The 12,241-nt window shown below is 42.9% G+C and overlaps 1 long non-coding RNA gene across 4 annotated transcripts in view; it reads right to left on the bottom strand.

Annotated features, from left to right (window-relative positions):
• The window catches only part of LOC104913055 (uncharacterized), a 49,312-nt gene that overhangs the window by 7,949 nt on the left and 29,122 nt on the right, over positions 1–12,241 (bottom strand). The gene's annotated exons all lie outside the window — the stretch shown is intronic.

Here is a 12,241-nt window from a genome sequence, read left to right as displayed (position 1 = left end):
TCAGAACTGTGCTGATAACGCTGCATCCTGGAAGTTATGAGACATGGATTTGCCTTTTCATTTTTAAGGTGAAGTGCCCTGCTTTGCCTCCAGTCAGCATTTGCAACCTGTTCTTGCCTTAGCAGCCTCTCCATTGGGTTTTAAAGACCCTCTGCCACACAAAGGCTTTGGGGCCACGTTCCAGGAGCCTGCAGTGCCATATGTGCCATATGCCAGGGCTTGGGGCCAGGGGTGCCTCCGGCAGCAGCTGGGGCTGTGCCTGGAGGCTGCTTTAGATTTGGCATCACCAAAGGATTTTCTATTCCTCCCCTCAAGTAATGGATGCCAGGCAGCACCTACTTTTAGCAGTGAGCTGAGCACAATATCCTCCAGCATCTTCTCGATGAACACAGAAGTAGATAACTGTTTCAGCAGGCCCTGGTGGGAGGTTTTTATGCAGTATGGGCAGATAATGGGAGGGGATGGGGGTCAATGATTGTCCCCCAGAGGGTAAGGAAGCCATGGAGGTCAAAGGATAAAAAAATGGGCAATATTGTGGTTTGAGCATGGGGGACAAGCAGGGCTGCTGTCAATCAGAGAGGCTGCAGCACACTGGTGGGCAAATTCTGCCCCTGAGGAGTAGGGAGGTTGGGACAGAGAACAGCAGAATCAGGCAACCCCATGGAAACTGGCTTGTGGAAATGGCCAGCGTGCTCTGCCTGGGTTTTTATAGTGCTGTTCCAAAGAGAGCATTATGCCAGATTACTGGCTGATGTTAATCAGGCTCTGCTCTACGGCCTCCTGGGGTGAGCTAATCTCTCCGGTTTGAGCCCTCATGGTTCTTTAGCATCCCTGGAGGGGCTGCAGAGAGGGGTGAAGAGGAACTGTGAGACATTTTGTGTGTTACAACACACAGCACAGATGGCCACATTGTTTAGTGGCTGTTGGTGCAGGAGTTGTGCTCCAGGTGTGACAACGTGGCCGTGGTTCTGCTTGCTGCTGGCACACCACTGTCCCTGAGCACAGAGCTGGGAGCAGCCAGGAGATCTCCCTGATTTCCCCAGGTTGCACCCGTGGGCTTGTGGAAGAGCAATATAACTCCTCTCTATTGAGCTACTAAATTAGATCCCCTCCACCCCAGAATGTCACACTTTGGGGAACTTGCTGGCATATGATGGGGGCAAGGTGCTAAAACAGTCCTAAACTAAGGTTATGGGCAAGTGAGGAAAAACACAAAAAGAGGTGTTTTAATTGCAGCGTGATGAACTTGGTAGGAATAAATGCTACAAAAGACCGTTCACAACTCACGGGGGCCGTACTCCCTATAGGGTACGGTCTTTGCTAGTGTGATTTGCACCTCTGCTGGCAATCCATATGCTAAAAACAGAACCTCTCTAGCTTTCCCCACATCTGTTTCTGGTCTGGAGTAGCTCACCTTGCTCACGAGGAACACCAGATTTGTGTGAGTCTGTCCGTGCTGGGAAACGAAGAGAAACCTTCCCAGATATTTCACCTTTCTTCCCTCCACCATCAAAATGTCCAGTAAGGTTTTTCATTAACCTTAAGACAACTCCAGAATGAAACCATGTAAATACAGCTGAAGGGGAACAAACAGCATCTGTTCTGCAAATATTAAACGCAGGCAGTGGATGAATAGACTGATCTCCTTTATCGGGATTAGCCACATTTCTGCCTTGTAATTTTGGCTTATCACTCAGCAGAAACTGTAATCAGGATGTGATACATCCTATTGGCAAATTACAGCCAGGCAGCTGTTTGAGGCAGCAGCTGAACCCTTCGGCAATTTCAGCAAGGTTTTATTGCAGCCAGGGCAAGGCTCCAGTCAGTATATTAGCACCGTGCTTTAAAAATAATAAGGGTTGGAACTCTGCCCACTGAAGTTAATTCTGACGTTGCTTTCCATGGGAAAGTGTATGACCAAAGTCAGAAATCCAGCAGTTCTCAGGGATGTCTGCAGTGAAGGTAGAGACTGAGAGAAGCACTGTATTCTTCTGCACATTCAAAGCGATTTTGTAATGGAATGGCTTCAGATTTTTTGAATGATGCATCATCATTCCCTGCAGTACCCCCAAAAGCCATTGTTTCCAATGGCCTTGTGCTGGGTGTCATCAGATATCACATTCTATGTGGAACTGTTTTGACTTTTCTACAACATTCTGATATTTTTACAGTTTCAATGGAATCACGTGGCTGACGGAAAACATCCCAAATAGTCAAAAAAAAACCACATGAAGCCAGAAGTAAGCACTTCCTTTTCCTTTCAGCTCTCTGTTTGGCAGGAAGCATCTTGCATCTAGCTGTGCCATCTTTCTGAGACACTTAGGCAAACCTAACGGAGAATCCTTACGCCTCCGGAATCGCATTGCTGCTGGGATAAAATGGATGCAGATGTGGAGTGATCTGATACAGAATCTCAATCGTGACTCTGTACAGAGTAGCACGCCTTACATTCAAAGCACAAGGAAATGCATTACCCCCATCTTGCTTTTTTAAAAGTGACAAGCTGTCAGATGAAACAATAAATCTGCTAGCTGGCCTCTCCTGCCCCAAACCTCTTAAGGCTCCAGCTCGTGTTTGTTTCTGACCACTCTCAGCCAACATTTCATTTTCCTCTCGTATTGATACTTAATGCCTTAAGTGCTTGGAAAGATAAACACTGTCTTTAAGCAGCACAATCTCTTGATCAGTTTATCTGAGGATTATTACACGAGTGCACAGAGGAGTGAGTCATAAATTGAGCACATTTTTGCCTCAGCTGGTGATTTCATTGGGACCAGTGAGATTGTGTATTCCAAAAGAACCATGAAAATGGGACACGGAGGAGATTCAACTAACAGTTTTGTTCAGTTAACAAAACCCACTGTGATGGGGCAGCAAACTATGGAAGTGTGACCCACGCTTCCTGGTGCTGGGGGGTGAAGAGAGAAGATGCTTTCCTGGGATCAGATAAAGATACACAAGCCTTTGTTAGCAACAGTGCTCTTTTTCCCTTTCAGTGCCATTTTGATAGATTAAGTTGTCTGAAGAAGGGTGTATGACTTTTGCCAAATGCTACTTTCAGAACAGCCAGAAAAGCTGATGTGTCCCAATGGGAAAAGAATATAAGAGATGAAGTGGAATTAACTTAAACCAGCACGAGTTCATCTTCTTAAATCCAGACCAGACAAGAAACAATGAAAGTTTGGTTTTGGTGCCTGTTGGACCAAAATGTAAGAGTCTGAAAGATGTGCTGGGGAAAAGCTCCAGTAGAAACACAAGGGCAGATTAAAATAAGGAATGGGATGCACTGCCAAGAGCTACCCCGAATCAGCTTGCAGAGCACTGTGAGAAATGACAGTGATGAGAACTTAAAGTTTGAAGAGACCAGTTAGGGCAATTGCTAATCAACTGATGTTCCATTAGTGCAGCTGTCCCTGATATCCTATTGATGCTCAGCTTACAACTTTCCATTCTGCAAGGGTATTTTTCTGGTGAGTTTTAAAATCTGGTGAGTGAAGAAGGTCCATGTTCTGCATTCACCAGCTCACAAACACCCCACACAGGCCAAAGTTCTCCCAGAATTTTGCTTTACTGGTCATATAAACCACAACAACCAAACAGCTCCGACTTCGAACTTCCTTTCCAAGCTTAACCAGTCCCAAGGTTGCTCCCTGCTGACACACTTCCATGCCAGTCTGCAATTTCTCTCTTATATCTGCTTGCAACTTGTAAAACTGATCTGCAGCTGTGATCCAGCAACGTTCCCATGTGAAGAGTATTGGTATTTGAACTGAGTACAGCTCTGCATTTATAAGAAGGTTGACAAAATTACTACCCAGTAATGAGTCATCTTCTCAGATATTCACAAATATTCTCCCGAATTCACATTTTACTACATTATTTATACCAACAGATGTCGAGGCAAGAACACACTTCAGTTTTTCCTGAAAACTGGCACTAATGTTAGGTTGGGAATGCATCTTCCTAATGAAAAACATGTCAGAGGCAAGGATGTTTTCAAACCAACCAATTCTGGCATCTTACACTTTGAAACTAAAGCCATTTCTTTTCTGAAAGGATTCCATAAGACTCACACATACTTAGGACAACAAAAGATCTTTTTGTGTGTGTGTGAAAGTTGACCCATCACTGGACCAAGAAATCCAAGCTAACAAACAAATGTGCAATGATGGTAGATCATTTGGGCACTTCTCTACAATGTAGGTTCTTGGACCATTCATAGCAGTCATTTTTGAAATTCTTTCCTTTTGAAAGGTTCTTTGTGAGGGAAATGTTGCTTAGGTTGAATCAAGGATATGGGAGCTGGAATGGGAACAGAGTCCATTTTCTTATTAAACAGAGTACTTTTCATGTTATAAGCATGACAGAGAGTATACATCACAGCCTGAAGTTTGATATTTGAATCCACAGCTAGACTTGACTTCCCACTCCTATTTCAAGACATGAGTAAGGACACATCTGCAGTTTACATTCTGACCTCATTCAGAGGCCACTGACCAGTTCAGAAAGAACCTGAGAGCTCCACAGCAGCTTGGCTGTGAACTGGTGTATGGAATGGGCTCAGGAATCCCTGGAAAGACCTGGGAGAACTGAGAGCACTCAGATCCAACCAGGGAGCTCTCAGATTTTGCAGGAGCAGAAGTAGGGAGCAGTGGAGACCTGTCACATACCTGCAGCCTCCTTGGGGCCAGACATCCTTAGGTTGCTGCAGGCAGAAACTAACACATTTCCACAATTTCTTCATACAATGCCTCCTATCCCTCTGTCATCTGATAGATAGAAGCCCTGTTTGTTACCTTAGCACTGAGATGGTGCCTTGCTATTCTCTTTGATGAACAAGAAGCTTTTCCACTTCACCAGGATTTCCGATCCAGATAATGTTCCAACAGTTACAAATGATATATATTATCATTTATATGTGTTATAAGAGCATCACCAAAGAAAATGTCTTACAAATAGCGATCAGGTTTTCTGTGTTACTTCCCACCCTTTCAGAGCTAAAGATAATGTTCTTCATTTCAGCAGTGAAGTACAGAAGAAACAATAAAAACCTTTTGTTACAGGTCATCTGGTCCTACTTTCTGTTCCTTTGGATTAAGTGGAAAAGAACAAAACGGACTCAGAGCTGTGATTTTTTTTTTTTATTGCGCATTCACAGTTTTATGTTAGATTCAACGATGTGAATTATTGCTGAACTGCATCTGTTAAAGAACACCGCCCAGGTAAGATCAGCACCTACTGGCTCCAGCTCAGCTGCAATCCATAGGCTTTTTACCATCAATATTTATATGATCAGACATGAGAGCTCTCTGTAATGGGCAGGCAGACAGACACAATGTGTCTCTAAATGAAGCCAATGCTTTTCAGCCTCTAGCAAGACTGTGTTCTTAATTAAGTATGAAAAGGAAGGATAATTTGATTCAGAAGTAACGTTACCTCTCCTCTACCTGGGCTCACACCAGAAGGTACATTTGGTTTTGCCATTATAAATCAACCACTCAGTGCATTAAGCACACATGTGTGATGCTCAGAGCTTCCTTTTTATGCCAGCTAAAAACAAGAGCAGATGAATCTAGAGCACGGGGCCAGGTGCCCTGAACTAGTTTTCAAGCAGAGAGTGCTACAAAGAGATGGTTGGAGGTTGGGCATCACGCTGGGTGTCTATTAAATTTAAATGGTGTTTCTCAGCAAGATCAGCAAGTCAAGATGCTCTACTTGATGAGCTCAGGAAGAAACAATCACTAAAAGGGATGGATTGCCACACTCTGACTTTGACAGCTTCATAGCTGCCATGTGGCTGCACGTTGGACTTTCCTTGCAGTGCTATGGCTTCACACTGACTCAAGGAGCAGCTTAATGCCAGCAGTGATCCGTCCCCACTGATGTGATTTCCTCAGCAGCTGTAACCAACTGCTTGATGCAGCTCTTTGAAAAGTATCCCACGCACAGAGGCAGGTTTTTTTAGGCTAACTTAGGAATATACAAGCGATTAAATGATTATTTTCTTCCTTCATAGATCTTTGCAATGTCCTTGAGAAAGGCTTTAAAGGATACCAGTGTCACAGAATCATAGAATGGCTTAAGTTGGAAGAGACCTTAAAGATCACCGAGCTCCAACCCCTCTTCCATGGGCAGGGTTGCCCCTGACCAGGTTCTCCATACTTCTTTGCTATTCGGTGATAAAGGAGAAGAATACAGAATTCCTGTACCTCCCTATCTCCTGTCACATTTTTCATCTTCGATTACATGGTTAAGATTAGGGCAGATAGAGCAGAGAGGGGTCAAGCTGCTAGATGTGGATTGGATCACACATTCCTTGGTGGGAGAACTACTTTTCTATGGGTCCATGATGCTCCAACAATAGGTATTTTCAGTAGAAGGCAAAGCAGTGTGAGCCAGCCTGACAAAGGAATGACAATACTCAGAAAAAATAACTGACCCCAAAAGGCATCACCACAGGTGATCGAGTAGATGATGGCAGGAGGGTTGGTATCACAGAGAAAATGTCCAGAACGCCCTGAGAAACAGGGAGACTACTTAGAGTTATTGAGAAGATTGCTAGTGAGAAAATTAATTCACCAGCCACAATTGTCAGTGTGTCCAACACTCAAGGAAAATTAATATTAACATTTATTAACAGGCATGCATTTTCTCCCTCATTGAAGCTTTTTCTTCTATTTTCAGCACTCTGGAGTGCTCAGATAGCCCAACTCTGACTGAATCCCAGTAGGAGGCCATTTAATAAGAATCTCTTTAAGATAAAATATTTCTACAAACACGGAAATAAAGCAATACTCCGTGGTCCCTTCCAAAAGAAACAGCATCAGAGAAGTTCAAAAAACCTCTTTTGATCATCAGTCCCTTTCTCATTACTGAAGGAGATAGGGCTCCAGACTGTCTGCCCAAAACACAACCGACAAAGGTGCAGCTGTGGTGTGTGATATATGATGATGGCAATCACTGAGACTCATCTGGGAAGCCTGATTTTCATTATTCTGTTCCGCATCCTTGCTACTGACCCCACCATGTGGGTAGTTTCAACGTATTTTGTCTGCTAAAGGGCCACAAGAAGATCTGGGGCTTAAGCTTCAGCTATTGCATCTGCTTTCCTGCATTCCTTGAAGGTAACAGAAGAACCTGCTTTGTCTGCACTAGTTTAATAAAAAATCCCCTCTGCTCATGTATTCTCAATCAGTCCAAAAATAATTATCCCTCGACTGGGTTTGACTGTAATACAACCCGCCCATCTGACTCAAGAGTTCAGGTTGTTCACAGAATCATAAAGACCATAAAGAGAAGACCACCAAGGTCTAGTCCAACCATCAACTCATCACCACCATGCCCACTAAACGATGTCCCACGGTGCTGGATCCTAAAAAAGTACATGTATAACAAGATGTAAAAACTGTGTCTTTCCAATGACATTTCTATTATTGTTATTTCTTCAAGAAATAAATAAGAAATCAAATAAATGCAAACCATTCCACTTCTCCCTTGTTTTGTTTTCTTCAATGCTAAATGGAATTGACACAATGCAGGGTGGTGGGGGATTGGTTTTGTAGAATCAGCATGTTCCAGGGAACTTGTATCCCATAGGAAAATTCATCCACTCGCATTGTGTTCTATTCTTGAAAATGCCTCAATTTTGATCAGTTCAGCTTTTCTATTCTGGATTATATTTCTCTCTGACAGGAAAAAACATCTGTCAACCTCTGAACACTCTGCATGTAATTGGAAATTTAACCCAACATACGGTATTTTTTCTTTTTCTAAAGCAATGGAAAAAAAGGCATTTGGGACATATTAATGGTACTAATATGAACGTGTTTCACATGCTAGGCATTGTTGAATTGCCATGGCAATTATCTCCATGGAGATTTCTAAAATATTGATTCCTGGGTGCAATTGTAAACGTTTTTCCTATTGAACAGAGACTTGTCTGGAAATCCCCAAATCAGTTGATAATAGTGTATCTATGTGGCGCTGGGTTTCAAAGGAATTAGAACCAACTTGGATGCAGTTCTGATTCTACATTCCTGAGCTGTTGTAGGAACTCTGCATAGTCCATTTTAATTCACTTTCACAGTTTTCACTCACCATTAAAATTACAATTATTCCATTTAATGTAGTTAAAAGACGATGACAAGAAATGGGGTGGCTCAGAATTTCTGCAGCTGTTAGTATTTAGAGTAAATAGCCAACAATTACTGAAGACCAAGACTGAATAAAGAGCCTTGTAAGACACAGGCTTTCACACCGTAATTTGCAGACAATGAGGATTCCATGGACTGCTTCTAAGAGATCCATGATGCACTAATAAGAAAAGCAATTGTGGGCTTAAATTCACTATTCAGGAACCATGTTCTAATAGAAAACCCACAGCTCAGAAATAACTGAAAACCTTTGCCATGGGATTGATTTGCAGCTATGTATGTGAGTAGCAGGTCTCACTTTTGCAAGCAATGATTTATTTCACAACGAGTCAAAGAGGGAGTGAGATCCCATCACAGCAGTGTGGGAAGAAGCAGGCTCCAGTTTTACTCTTGCTTCTGTTTTTCAACTATTGCCTAACCTGGGGCACGCTGCTTTTCCTCTCCTTGTCTCTGTTGCTCCCCATCCTCCCCGAGTCTTGTTTTTTTACAATGGAATTTCTTCAGAAGAGGGGCTGGATCCCATTATGTATTTACCCAAGACTGAGCACAACAGAGCTTCACTTCTGATTAGAACCTTCACCAGCAGAAACATTTTATATGGCTCTGGGCAGCCTGGTCTGGTGATTGGTGACCCTGACCACAGCAGGGGGATTGAAACTAGATGATCATTGAGGTCCTTTTCAACCCAGGCCATTCTATGATTCAATGAATAGTTCCACCCAGTCATATTGCCTATACAGAGCAGTCATTTCCATAACAAAGAAACAAATCTTAACTGTGATCACTGTACACACCTGAGCATATTTTTCTACTGAGCAATCTTTTTTCTGCCTCCCTTCAGCTTTGCAAACCCCACAAATGCCCATGTTAACTCTCCATCTGCAGGGGCACTAGAACAAACTGCCCCTACAGCCCTGGGCTCCCTCTGAAATTACTTTCCCTGGGAAACCTCTGCCTTGTTTCCAGTGATTCCATGAGAGAGCTGCAAAATCATCCTGGCTATTGCAGATGTGATGTGAGATTCATGGTTATTATTATTTCTATCATAGTGAGGATTTAGCAGCACGGTCTGGGGCCCACAAAGAAATGTCCCTGGTTAGTGAGGCACCTGTGTCACACAGTGAAATGGGCAATAAAACTTACAGAGTTTAAAACATGTCTCAGAGAAAAGCTTTTTTGCTCGACTACTGGAAACAAAAAGCAGGGACTGTTTTGGGCCACAAAAATATCCAGAAACAATCAAGAAAATTTGCAATCAGGTGTACGCTCTTGCTCTCATTAGGAAACCAGTTTGGAACAGCTATGTGCTTTACACGGAAGTATAATTTATTTCCTTAAAATCAGATGCTATTATTCAAAGGAATGAGTTCATTACATCAACCTCCTCAATTTGCTAATCTTCTTGCTGTGAGAAAGCACTTAAACTATCCCAGCCCTGGCTGCTTCAGCCATTTGTGTAGATTTTTATGCTACCAGCAAATGTTGGGATGGGGCCATCTTAGGAAATATCTTCACGTGATGGAGTGGAGATGAATAGTTCTCCATTACAGCTACTAAGCCGATGGTTCACAGCTGCTTTCTTGTTTGGCACTATCTCCTTAGAGTCCTCAGTCTCTCCAGAACTTAAAGAAGAATTCCTTACAGGGATTTGCCTGTGCAGCTTTGCTCAGTTCCCTGCTGAAAGGACCTGGAGAATTAACTACCTGGACAGCCTCCCAGAAGGCACTGGTTCTTTTCTCAAGGATCTTCCCATGCTTCTGGCCCGACGTCCTGCTTCTGTGATTGTTAATACCAGAGCTCTGCACTGCTGATCTGCCAGGATTACACATTTGATATGGATCAGGCATTGGCACGTGACTGTATTCCTGTTGAATTAGCTGGAGTGCAGAATGCTACTTTCCCATAGCCTAGAAGGACAATTTCTGATGGAGTGAAGGAGTTAGAGCAGCAGTAGCAGGAGAAGCTTCACCTACAAGTGAGGCTTCTGGTCCAGTGTAAAAATTACTTTTTAACACAAACAGGCAGGTTTGCTTACTTTGCATCAGTGCTGTATGACATGACTCTTCTGATCTGACACAAGGAGCCCTTAAGCTGGATTTATCGTACTGCTGAATCCTGACATCGGGGATTTGCAAGGGAAATGAGCCACAGCCAAGTGCCAAAGATTTAAAGACAACTTAGAAGTGGAATCTTGGCCACACTGAAGTCAATACTCTTTCTTGGAAGAAAACACTTGATTTCTGAAACACGAACTTCCTGTAGGAATATGTGGGCTGGGTTCAGTGAGGCTTAAATTTCTGTTCTGAATAGTCAAGGAGAAGAATACTCACTCCTGGAGTAATGAGGCGCCCATTTCACTCTACATGTAGGAAGGGGGTGGGAGCAGACTCATGGGGATCCTGGGCATAAACACGTTCCCACCCACCCTTTCCACTGACAGAGCCACTGCAGCATTTATGCCCACCTACTGTAATTTACAGCTCCTGCATTTGCAGTGTTCAGGCATTAGATAGGAAACACCAACGTGATCTAGCACAGGTGTCCTTCCAGCCAGAGGAGAAGCAGCCTGAGCTGAGTCAAAGCCATTCCTACCTGTCTCTCCCTCACATTCTTTTTCTATATAAACTGAAAGTCCCAAAATCTATTCCGCTGTGGAAAGAAAATATTTTGGAAGAGAGAATATAATGTGGCTCATAACTACTACTCACATATGCAACTGCTATATATAACTGCTATATAACTACAGGAAGTGCAAAGCACCCCTCTGAGATGCAGTGAGATCTTTCATTTGGTTTACATACCAATTTCTGCTTCTAAATGCCCACGGGTAACATCCTGGACCTGAAGCCCTGCACAGTGCTTTGTGGTTGGGGCCACTCTGCAGAAGTGGAACTTTCCACACACTCCACCCTGATTTATTCTAATAGGATTTTCTTTTCTACTTTGTGCTGCAGATTCAAGCAACTATGATTTTCATTTTGAATTTCAAGCAAGTTCAGATTATAAGAAAATGAGTGTTGCCATTCTTAGCAAATTCTCCATTGCCAAATTTTGTGAACCACTAAACCAACTGAGTTACTTTTTAATCTTTCTTTGATTACAATTGAATTTTCTTTCAAACAATAAATGATCTTAGGTAGGAAATGGTTTGCATTTGTAGAGTGCACTGGTTGACTCAGAGACAAGTTAATTACAGAATACAATACAGAAAATCTCTGCCTACATGAAAGAGACTGCTGCTAGAAGAAAAACAATAGATGTTCTCTCTTTTAAAACTAAATTCCCTGTTACAGAGGTTAGTTCTTTACTCAACATAAGATGGACTTTAAATGAAATGAGGAAGGAAAAGAGGAAACAAGACGGAGAGGAAATTGGGAGAAATAGAAGAAAAAATATATTAAACAAAATGGGAAGTCTAAAGGAGAAAGGGTATTTTTTTCTGCAGTGTTCCAAAGACTCCAGGGGAGGCTGTGGTAACAGAGACAGACGCAAGGAGGGAGGACAGAACTGAATTGTGCTCTGTCCAGTACTCTGCTGGCTTAAGGGAACTTCTGCTGTGGTTGCAGTCATTAAGTCAGAGCAGGGCTCTAACTTATGCCAAGAGGAGGAAGTTCTGAATCAAAACAATTTCTATGCAGCTACCACAGATGCTCTTGCAATTGTGTTGGGGAGCAAGGAAAAATCAAAGCCTCAGCCCGAGCAGACCAGGCTGAGCCTTGCTTTCAACTTTGAGTATCTACACGCAGAATGTCTAATTGCCAAAAATAGCTTTAAACACTAGGTGTATATAATTCTGCCTTTGTGTTGATCCCTTCCAGATTACACATGCAGGTATTAATTATGGAAGTATATTTATCATGGGTACAATTACATCAATTACACGTTCTTATGGGTATAAAAGTGTGTCATGCCAAAGGTGAGGGAGAGACCCCAGTGAAATCCTCAGTGTGAGCTCCTGGCCCTGTGCTGAGATGCAGCAGCTTCTTTGACAAGACCTCTGGAGAACCTTGCAGCAGATTGTAACACTTGTTCCAGTATGGGACCTCTCAGAACTGGAAAGCGCTCCCAGACTTCACTTCTTGGGTCCA

The sequence above is a fragment of the Meleagris gallopavo genome, chromosome 13, assembly GCF_905368555.1.
Source record: "Meleagris gallopavo chromosome 13, MGAL_WU_HG_1.1, whole genome shotgun sequence".
Taxonomy (NCBI): Eukaryota; Metazoa; Chordata; class Aves; order Galliformes; family Phasianidae; genus Meleagris; species Meleagris gallopavo.
Note: the sequence above shows the minus strand (reverse complement) of the source record. Positions and strands in the feature narration are given on the sequence as shown.